The 11,217-nt window shown below is 40.3% G+C and overlaps 2 non-coding genes across 2 annotated transcripts; one reads left to right on the top strand and one right to left on the bottom strand.

Annotated features, from left to right (window-relative positions):
• The first annotated feature begins 5,817 nt into the window (after window positions 1–5,817).
• On the top strand, window positions 5,818–5,924 carry LOC141645688 (small nucleolar RNA R71). The gene has a single exon (XR_012545165.1). It is a non-coding gene; the product is annotated as a small nucleolar RNA R71 (small nucleolar RNA).
• A 2,520-nt stretch (window positions 5,925–8,444) lies between these two features.
• Window positions 8,445–8,551, bottom strand: LOC141644882 (small nucleolar RNA R71). The gene has a single exon (XR_012544484.1). It is a non-coding gene; the product is annotated as a small nucleolar RNA R71 (small nucleolar RNA).
• Window positions 8,552–11,217: the final 2,666 nt, after the last annotated feature.

Raw genomic sequence — 11,217 nt, 5'->3', positions numbered from 1 at the left:
AAACGTACTCATTTTTGCAATGGAATCCAATTTGCAGAAACGCTTCATAGCCCAAGGTGCGAACAAGATTTTCACCACGCTCACTAAGGAATTCTCGAAAGCACCGAGAATCGTGACCTATGAGCATACCACTCGCTTCTTTGATGCGAGACTCGAAATGGGCCAACCGGTTAGCCCACACATTCTCGCATGATTGAGAATGTCGAGAGACTGGAGGCGCTTGATTGTAAAATCAGCGAGAACATCGTGATTGACCGCATGCTTCATTCACTCCACGATGGTTTTGCGCTCTTTAGAGCGAATTACTATATGAATGATTTGAAGAAAAGTCCTCATGAACTACACTCCCTTCTCGTACGGACCGAGAAGGACATGAAGTTTAGTGGGAGCTTGAAACAGGATGTTCTCGTTGTGTCAAACAAGGGCAAGGGTAAGGGCAAAGCTCAGGCAGACCTAGCGGTAGGTAAACCGAAGTTTAAGAAGTCGGGATCAGGTAAGAGTGGGCCTGGTGAGTCGAGCAACTCATCAGGCGCGACAAAGAGCAAGACCGAAAACATGGAATGCCATCATTGCCACAAGACTGGGCATTGGAGGCGTACATGTCTTGTTTACCATGAGGACATAAAAGCGGTCGCGTTAAACCCTGTTGGTATGTCTTCTTCCTCTTCTACTTTTATTCATATGATTGAGATTAACCACGCAAGTTACGGAACTTGGGTACTAGATATTGGTTGTGGTTCTCATCAGTGTAATCATGTGCAGGGGCTCCGAAACATCGAACCCCTCGTAAAGGGTGAGGTGGACCTGCGTGTCGGGAATGGAGCACGAGTGGCTGCCGTCTCGAGGGGAACATACGTGATCCAGCTACCTAGCGGATTTGAGTTATTTTTATATAACTGCTATTATGTACCCAGTCTTTCAAAAACATTATTTGGTTTCTGCACTTGACACACTTGGTTTTTCATTTGTAATAGAGAATAATACTTGCATTTTCTCATTACACGATATGATTTATGGCAAGGCGGTCTCCATGAACGGAATTTATGTTTTAGATCGACCATAGAAATATTACACGTAATGAATAAGAAGTTAAAGTTCGGTGACAAAGATCAAACGTACCTATGGCACTGCCGTATGGGACACATTAATGAGAAACGCGTAAAACAGCTCATAAAGAATGGAGCTATCTCGGCCTTTGATTTTCAATCATTTGGCACGTGTGAATCATGTCTCATTGGTAAGATGACTCGAATTTCCTTCAAAGGTGTTGGAATGCGCTGCGACTTATTAGGACTCATACATACGGATGTGTGTGGACCTATGTCAATCACCACACGAGAAGGCTATAGGTATTTCATCACTTTCACGGACGATTTAAGTAGATATGGCTATGTCTACTTAATGAAGCACAAAAGTGAATCCTTTGAGAAATTCAAGGAATACCGAGAATCGGGTCTGAACCCTCTTGGGTAGAAAGATTAAAACACTGCGATCAGACCGTGGTGGCGAGTATCTTTCTCACGAGTTTGATCAACACCTCAAAGACTGTGGGATTGCCTTACAGTTAACTCCACCTGGAACACCTTAGTTGAATGGTGTGTCCGAACGGAGAAATCGAACACTACTTGATATGGTTCGATCCATGATGAGTCACCGTGTTGCACGACTCATTGTGGGGTTATGCTCTTCTCTCATTTGCTCTAATACTTAACCGAAGTCCGTTTAAAGCTGTTGACAAGACTCCATATGAACTATGGAAGGGAACGGTCTCTAACTTGTCCTTTATACGGGTTTGGGGCTGCGAGGCTTATGTCAAGTGGAGACACGAGGATAAGCTCGGCCCACGATCGGTCAAGACATACTTTATAGGTTATCCTAAAGGAACGCTTGGTCATTACTTTTATTCGCCAACCGAACAACGTGTATTTGTTGCGGCTAGTGCGACATTCTTAGAGAAGGAATTTCTCGAGAATGCAAAGAGTAATAGAACCTTCGAACTGTCGGAGATTTCAGAACCAAATACCGAGCAACCATTGGAGGAACCAGTTCCTTCAATCCCATTGCAGATTAATATTTCGAGGAACCTAGGAGGTCGGGAAGAGTCTCTATTCCTCCTGACAGATACATTGGTATGGTCGAGGAACATGACATAGATGACATTCTACTCTTAACGAGTAGTGAACCCGCAACCTATAAAGGTGCCATGACTAGTTCTGACTCAAAGCTATGGCTTGAGGCCATGCAATCCGAGATGGACTCCATGTATGAGAACAACGTATGGGATCTGTTGACTTACCTGCTACGGTTCGTCCCCTTCAATGCAAATGGCTTTACAAGATAAAGCATTCTGTGGAAGGTCAACAAGATATCTATAAAGCACGACTAGTTGCTAAAGGTTTCACCCAAATGCCAGGTTTGCACTACGATGAAATATTTGCACCCGTAGTCATGCTGCGTTCCATTCGGATTATCTTAGCGATTGCCGCTTTTCATGACTATGAAATTTGGCAGATGGATGTGAAAACCGCCTTCTTAAACGGTTTTTTGGAGGAAGTGTTGTACATGGTACAACCCGAAGGTTTCATCGATCCTGAACATCCTAAGAAAGTGTGCAAGCTTAAGCGTTCCATTTATGGACTTAAGCAGGCTTCTAGGAGTTGGAATCATCGTTTCGACCAAGTGATAAAAGAAAATGGATTTACTCGATCGGTCGAGGAACCATGTCTATATATCAAGTCGAGTGGGAGCAAGATTGTCTTCCTAATATTGTATGTCGATGACATACTACTGATTGGGAATGACATACCTCTCTTAACTTCGGTAAAAGTATGGTTGAAGAACCATTTCCAGATGAAAGATCTGGGTGAGGCACAAAGAATTTTGGGCATCCGTATCTATCGAGATAGATCACGTCGGATGTTATCTCTCAGTCAGGAGTCTTACATAGACAAGATCCTAGAGAGATTCAGCATGACTAACTCCAAAAAGGGGTTTCTTCCTATGGCTCCAGGGGTGCATTTGAGCAAGTCTCAGGCACCAGAGACACCGGAAGAGAAAGAGCGCATGACACGGATTCCTTATGCCTCGGCTATAGGATTAATCATGTATGCCATGATATGCACACGTCCGGACGTGGCATATGCATTGCGTATGACGAGTCGATTCCAACAGCATCCAGGTGAATCACATTGGATGACTGTCAAGAACATTCTTAAGTACCTACGGAGGACTAAAGCTTGGTCATTGACTTATGGAGGCGAACAAAAGCTATGCGCAACCGGTTCGTGAGATGCTAGCTTCCAAACGGATCGAGATGACTCAAAATCTCGGTCTGGATTCGTTTTTACTCTTAATGGCGCTGCATCAGTGGAAGAGTTCCAAACAAAGTGTTACTGACAGATTCTACGATCGAGTCCGAGTACTATGCCGCGTCCGAAGGCTGCAAAGGAAGCGATATGGATGCGTCAATTCTTACAAGGACTATCTGTAGTGCCTAGTTCGAATGACCCGATCACCATCTATTGCGACAATAGAGGTGCCATCTTCCAAGATAAGGAGCCTAAGTCTAGCAACAAGTCTAGACATGTACAACGGAAAGCTCATCTAATCCGAGATTACGTGGAGCAAAAGGAGGTAGTGATAGAAAAGATTGCTACAGATGATAACATAGCAGATCCTCTCACTAAACCATTACGACAAGATAAGCATGAAGGGCATGTTAATTCCATGGGAATTAAACGTGTTCCTGATTTGTAGTACTCTTTTATGGATTAGATTCATTATCTTTTGTACTCTATACGACATCATCGTTTTGATATTTATATATTCTGTTTTTCATGTGGATTTGTACGACAATTTTGAACACCACAAAGTGAACTGAACAAACATTATATTTTTGGTCCTTAATTGCCCACGTGAGTGATAACTCGGCAATTATTTTGTGACGTTGGTTGATGGTGGGTTCAACGAGCCATAAGTCAAAAGGTTGACTGACCAATCACAGAGGCGAGTTATACGGATATCTCGTAGGACACAATTGTGACATCGACGTGGAGTCCTAAATGTTTTATAACATTCGGTGCCAGGTCGTGGATAGGACCTCCATGGTGATCCTAAGAGTCGATTCTTTTGACTATCGACTGTCTCTTAAGACTAAGGCAGATTTTGGGTGACTTTGGTTTCTTTCTCACGGTCATCCGTAACGGGGGGCCAAGTAGATTTTTTAAGGTCATTTCATCTTCGTGCTTAGATCGGAAGGAGTCGAGTTGAAGGAAATATTCAGCCTTTATCAGTTACTCGATATTTCTCAGGGCCACTCGAGGAATCAGAATCGAAATGCATGGCCATGCTCGAATACGAATTTGTTTTATCAGTTAAGTTACTCTCTAGTCGGGGAAACCACTCTTGATACAGATCGATTGTAAAATACGACCTTTGCGGATCCGGATCTGCAAATTGTTTTACATTGAGTGGGAGAAATTTTAAATGAATATGAGAATCGGTTATCGCACATACACTTGTACGGACAAGTGGGAGTTTGTTGGAGCCGTGTCCTCCAGTTAGTGCGGATAACGTTATTGCACATACACTTGTACGTACAAGTGGGAGCTTGTTGGGGCTGGTGTCCTCTACAGTTAGTGCAATAACATTTAAATCTCTAAAAGGATCAAAGGGTATACTTTTGTATTATTATCAGTTGGTCCACGTTTATCAATAACGGTTGGCTTGCTAGATAAGTTTGACGTTATTGTCATGCAGATGGCGGTGATCAACTGGTCCTAAAAGTCACACCTATAGGATACGTTTGAGAGATGTGACGGTATGAAAATACAGTCATGTTGATGCCTAATATGACTAAGCAGTTAGTCGGAGTTATTGACTAATAATTAGTCAAATGCGATGTTGAGATAATTATTTAATACGGATTAAATAATAATGGCTAAGACGAATTAAGCGGTTAATTCGTAAATTGAATATAAACGATTATATTTAATTGATGTATATTGAATTAATTATACAATATTGTCTTTGTCGGACATGTATTAATATATCGACTGAGTCATGTTACTAGTTGATATTTTAATAACCGATAACCGATGACGATTTATAATAAAATCCCGTCATATACATTTAGCGAAAATTGAGTCGGACCACGAGTTAAAATAAGGAGAAAGTGGAAAGCCCACTCTCCCCTCTTGAAGCTCACGGCCGAACCAAAACAAACAAAAGGAGAGCTTTCTCTCCTTTTGACCTAATGCATTTTCATTTGAAACAAAATTAGGTTTTTGAGAGCATTCTTCTCTGAAAAACCTAGATCTCACATCTAGCAAAATTCACACAAAACTCTCTCAATATTGCAAGTCAATTAGAGAGTATTTCTAGCACAAGGGGCATAGTCTCAGACGGTCTTGGGTGCAACGATTAGGAGGAAATCTACTTTGATTTCTGTTCTTAGGCCGCATTTCAAAGGACCCGAGGTTGATTCTTGTTTTTTATCTTCTCTATTGTTTTTCGTTTATGACCATAAATCGCATGTTAAATTTACGTTATAGTCCTAAATTTTTAAGGGTTTTATACGGATATTACCCCACAAGTTGATCACCCAATTGAGTAACGAAGTCCACTTCATGCTTTCCTCCTCTAGTAACCTTGCGAGGTCTACTATATTGTGAGTTATGGACCGCCATTTCCTCAATTTTGTTCCAAGTTTGATTGTCGTCAACTTCGGTGAACATTCCATTTGATCCCATGTTGAGAGTGTTCCTTGAATCTTCATAAAGACCGTTCCAAAATTGTTGTACCAAGAACCACTCGCTAAGTCCATGGTGAGGACATGAGCGACAAATTCCTTTGAATCGCTCCCAAGCTTCATACAAAGATTCTTCATCCCTTTGCTTAAAACCCGTAATTTGAGCTCTTAGCATGTTAGTCTTTTCCGGTGGATAGAATTTTTTGTAGAAAGCTAGAGCCAACTTTTTCCAAGAATCAATTCCGAGAGTAGCCTTATCAAGGCTTTTCAACCATTGTTTCGCGGTGCCAATTAGAGAAAAAGGAAATAAGACCCATCGAATTTGGTCTTGAGTTACACCGGTTTGAGAAATCGCATCACAATAATCGCAAAAAGCCTCCATATGAGAGTGAGGGTCTTCACTAGGCATCCCCCCAAATTGGCTTCTTTCGACTAATTGGATAAATGCGGATTTGGCAATAAAATTTCCGGTTAGATGTTGTGGTGTGGGAGTACCATTGGGTAGGTTCTCCTCGGTGGGTACGGAATGTGATGAAAACTTAGGCATTGTGGGTTGATTTTGTGTTGTATTTTGTGTTGGGTTCTCCTCACCTTCTCTTGCAAAAGGGTTGATGAACTCAATAGTTGGTTGAATATCTACAACCTCACCAATACCTCTCAAATTTCTCCTAGCAAGTCTTCTATTGGTTGTCAAAGTTCTTTCAATTTCACGATCAAAGGGTAACAAGTCACCTTGTGACCTTCTAGACATGCAAAATATCAAACAACTCGAAAACAATTAGAACAAACCTTGAGGAGTTTTACTTCCCCAAGGCAAAGAAAGACACAACTAATAAAAATATAAGAAAATCTAAATCAAGTTAACACCGTCCCCGACAACGGCGCCATTTTTGGTCGGACTATATCTTTTCGGTAACTTGTCGTTAGGAGCACCTAGACCAAAACACAATTTATAACTTCACAAATAACTCTACAATTAGTAAAGAGGCAAGTAAAGGTCGGATCCCAAGGGACGGGAATTGAGATGATATTTCTATTGCAACTAGTGGTGTCTTAGGGGTGTCACAATTGGGGTTGATGTAGAAGGTCACTAAACTAAATAGCAATGAAAGTAAACAAGCAAGATGAATTAAAAGGGTTGTAAACAATTGATAAAAGACACTAGGGTATCATGGGGTCATAAGGGATTCATGGGAATTGATCATACAAACATGTTCTCAAATTATAAGCAAGCAATTATTGTTGTGATGGATTGAGTTGGTTTATATCTTACAATCCTAGGAAAGTTTGGGTCCCGGAGCCGAATCGATTAGATTGTACAACACCTACAAGTCGACTTAGTCTTCCCTACTCAACAACATGTATGGTTTAATGAGACTCGAGTTGGTTTATGTCTTACAAGTCTCATTGAAAAGATAGGTGATGGGTAAAAATGCAAGGATTCATAGGCTCGCATTTCATCAAACATAACATGTGCATGAGTTGAGATCAAAACAAGCAAGCAAATAAACCATGAAAGCATATTAATTTAAGCATGAATCATTCCCCATGTTGGTTTCCCCTAATTACCCATTAACCCTAGCTAAGGAACTACTCACTCATTATCATGTTGAACATGCTAGCAAGGTTGTCAATCATACCAACAAAGTGAAACATGATGAATAAATGAAAGTAATTAGTAATAATTAAAAGGGATTAAGAGAATTATACCTACTAATGATTCCAATAATAAAGCAAAGAATAAAAGAAGTACTTGATGCTTGATTGAGAGGTTGTCAATCTCCCAATAATAACCCAAATAATCTTCAATTACCCAAAATAAAGGATGAACAAGAGAGAAATTAAGGAAATAAAACTTGTATTAAAACTTGATTAATTGTTGATTACAATATTAAAGAGAGATTTGATTGATATTAACTATACTAAAGATTGCTAAGAAGAACATGCTCTTCTAATTAGACTAATGGGGTATTTATAGTGGGGATTAGGTGTAGGAATTAGGGTTAACTAAGGGCTTAAATGACGATTAAGTCCCTACTTAAGGAAACGTCGGTATTTTTTTGGAAGGATGGACATCTTTCTTGAAGCTTGAAGAAACGAAATTGTCTGCCTGGGAATCCGTGCGTCTTTTGCACGGGACGGCCAGATTCGTGGGTCTCTGCCCGGGCGTCTTGGGGAGAAGACGGGCGTTTTCTGGGGTTGCTGCCCGGGCGTCTTGGAGTGAAGACGCTCGGATTGTGGTGGTGGAGGACGGGCGTGTTCAGGACAATCCGCACGGATTGCTGGACAATCTCATTTCTTCTTCTTTTCTTCCCTTTTCTTCATAAAATCCTTGGGGATTTCCTCGGGGATGCAAGGATCTTTTCTCATCATTGCCCATCTACTATAGTATGTACAAAGGCCTTCTAATCTTGTCTCTCCTTGATGCTTGGTCATTGAATTCAATCAATTTAGTCTCATTTTGCCATGAAAATGCAAGGTTTGCACTCCTTTCCTACCAAGGACACAAAACCTCAAAAATATGAAAAACAAAGAACTAAAGACAATAAATGACCCAAATATGCACTAAAAAGCATGGGAACAAGGCTAATTCGGGGACTAAATATGCTCTAATTATGGTCACATCAGAATCACCAATTGGGAGACCTTGGCTCTTGCTTTCTATCAAAAGTTTTTTCCACCAGAGAAAACTCAAACTTTGAGGAGCCAAATCATCGGATTCCGTCAACAAGCTCTTGCGAGCTTATATGAGGCTTGGGAGAGGTACAAGGAGCTACAAAGACAATGCCCACATCATGGGCTAGATGATTGGTTTCTAGCAATAACATTCTACGATGGATGTTGTGCCGAGTCCCGAAGGATTCTTGATTCCGCCAAAAATGGGCAGTTTGATCAAATTGACACCGACCTTGCTCATGCCACGATCGAATCTATGGCGGTCCATGATGCTCAATATGTCAACTCCCGCATTGTGCCACTCAAAGGTAAAGAAGAATCCTCCAACAACTCCGGCTTGTTAGCTGAAATTGCCTCACTCCAACAACAATTGGCGGAAAGGGATGCTAGAGATTCCGTTAAACAACTCAATGATATGTCTTCCACAAGTCAAATCATCGTTTGTGATGGTTGCGGAGGTGCGGGTCACTACACCGCTCATTGCCAAGCTCCTATTGAAGAGGTAAATGCCTTTATAGCTTTAAGACAAAATGCTTATCCACCGGGTACATTCTCAAACACATATAATCCAAATACAAGATTTCACCCGAATATGTCTTATAGAAGCAACAATGTCCTTAATCCTTAATCCTCAACCACAACCCCCACCACAACAAAATGCCTATGTCCCTCAACAACAAAAGTATAACCCTCCACCGGGCTATCAAAATCAACAAAGGCCCCACAAAACAATTACCAACAAAATCAACCTCCACCACAAAATGCCCAACAAAACAACCAAGGAGGAGGTAAGCTTGAGGACTTGATAGTCCAAATGCAAAAGAAATTGTTGGCTCAAATCCAAAAGAATGAGCAAACTCAAAATACCGCAATCAAGATGTTGGAGCAACAAATGGCTCAATTGGCCTCATCTAGCTCTTCAAGGAAAACGGGTCAATTACCCCCTCAAGGTGAGCAACCCCATGCTACCCTAAATGCTATCTCCTTAAGAAGTGGTACGAAATATGATGGGCCATCCATGCCCAAAGAAGATGAGGAGGTACTTGTTGAGTTGGAGATCTCTCCAAATGATAAAGAAAGTGAAGAAGTTCCCAAGAAAGTGGATGATCCACTTGTTGTCGAGAAAGTCAAGGAATTGGAGGATGCTCCTCCAAAGAAAGATGTTGAAGCAAAGATTTCGGAAAAAGTCAAAGTCCCATTTCCTCATAGATTGACAAAGCATCAAAAGAATTCTCAATTCGGTAAATTCATGGAAGTTGTGAAGAATCTCCAGGTAACCGTCACTACAAGAATTCTAGTTTTGGGCAACTATCAAAAGTCGACTGCTTGGGACGGTCGCCTAATTAGCGACTGACAATTAATCGGGCGACTGAAAGTTGTCGCCAAATTGGCGACTATTTGATTCCACAAACTTACTTTGGACGGGCGACTATTTTTTAGATTTGGCGACTGAAAATAGTCGCTAATTTGGCGACCGAAATAAGTCAGTCGCAATATCAGTCGCCAAGTCAAAAAAACACATTCACAAACAATGAGATCCTACCTCCCTCAGGTCTCACCTATTTACTTTACCCACACATAATCAAACGCCTCTCTCCTTTTGCACCAACTACCCCCACTTTTCCTCTTTTATTCTTATCACTTTCCCTCTTTTTTTTCTTAAGTGATTAAAAATTTATTTTTTCAGAAATATTATTCATCTCGGTTTTTTTACTTGCTAAACCGAAAAAAAAATCTCAACTTCATCTCTTATAATTGTTGTTCTTTTATCCAATCTCATCATTAAAAATTCCTTCATCGAATTTAATTACTCTTATTATCTTATATTCATCATAATCTCACCCTCCTTCATCCAATTAAAGGTATTGTTCTATTACCTTATAAATTTAATTTTTCAGACTTATTAATTTCAAAGCATTTTCATTTTAAATTAACATTCATTTCAATTTTTACATAAATTTTGAATTGAAATTGATTTTACTTCAAAAATTATTGTAGTAGTTGGTGCAAAAGAAGGAAGACGAACCAGGAAACAAAGAAGAAACTAAAGGAAAAGGGAGCGCGGAGTTCGACGAGGAAAGGGAAGCTCGAAAATTTGTTTTTTTTTTCGCGTTTTTGAAATTGTTGCTAATGTGATGGTGTTGGTAGCTTTATCGTGATGTGATGTAAATTCAATATAATGTAAATTTAGGATATGAGTGAGCAGATATGAGGCTCTTTTTTAGTAAATGTAATTTATTAATGCCAGGTTTTTTGGTATCGAATTTGATTGTTTCAAATTTGCAGCTTTTTTATTTATTTTTTTAATAGGAAATTGGCGACTGATTTGTTTTTTAGAGACTGATTTCAGTCGCCAATTTGGCGACTACTTTCAGTCGCCATATTGCTTAGTTGGCGACTAATAAAGCAGTCGCCAATTTTGGCGACCAAATTCAGTCGCCTGAACTGAAATAGGCGACTAGCACCTGCGACTGGGCTCGGGCGACTACTTTCAGTCGCCAATTTGATTTTAGCGACTGTTTTCAGTCGCCTAAAATAGTCGCCCGAATCCATTTTTCTTGTAGTGCGTTCGTTTTACCGAATTAATCACTCAAATTCTATCTTACACTAAGTTTATGAAAGACATTTTAACTAAGAAGAGGACTTTTGATGAAGTTGAAACGATAGCTCTCACCGCCGAGGTGAGTGCTCTTTTACAAAACAAGTCCCTTCCTAAGTTAAAAGATCCCGGTAGCTTTTCTATTCCATGCACAATTGGCACCTATCAAATTGATAAAGCTTTATGCGATTTA

This window comes from Silene latifolia, chromosome 2 (genome assembly GCF_048544455.1).
Source record: "Silene latifolia isolate original U9 population chromosome 2, ASM4854445v1, whole genome shotgun sequence".
NCBI classification, from domain to species: Eukaryota; Viridiplantae; Streptophyta; class Magnoliopsida; order Caryophyllales; family Caryophyllaceae; genus Silene; species Silene latifolia.
The sequence above is the reverse complement of the archived record's forward strand: the minus strand, read 5'-3'. Positions and strand labels throughout refer to the sequence as shown.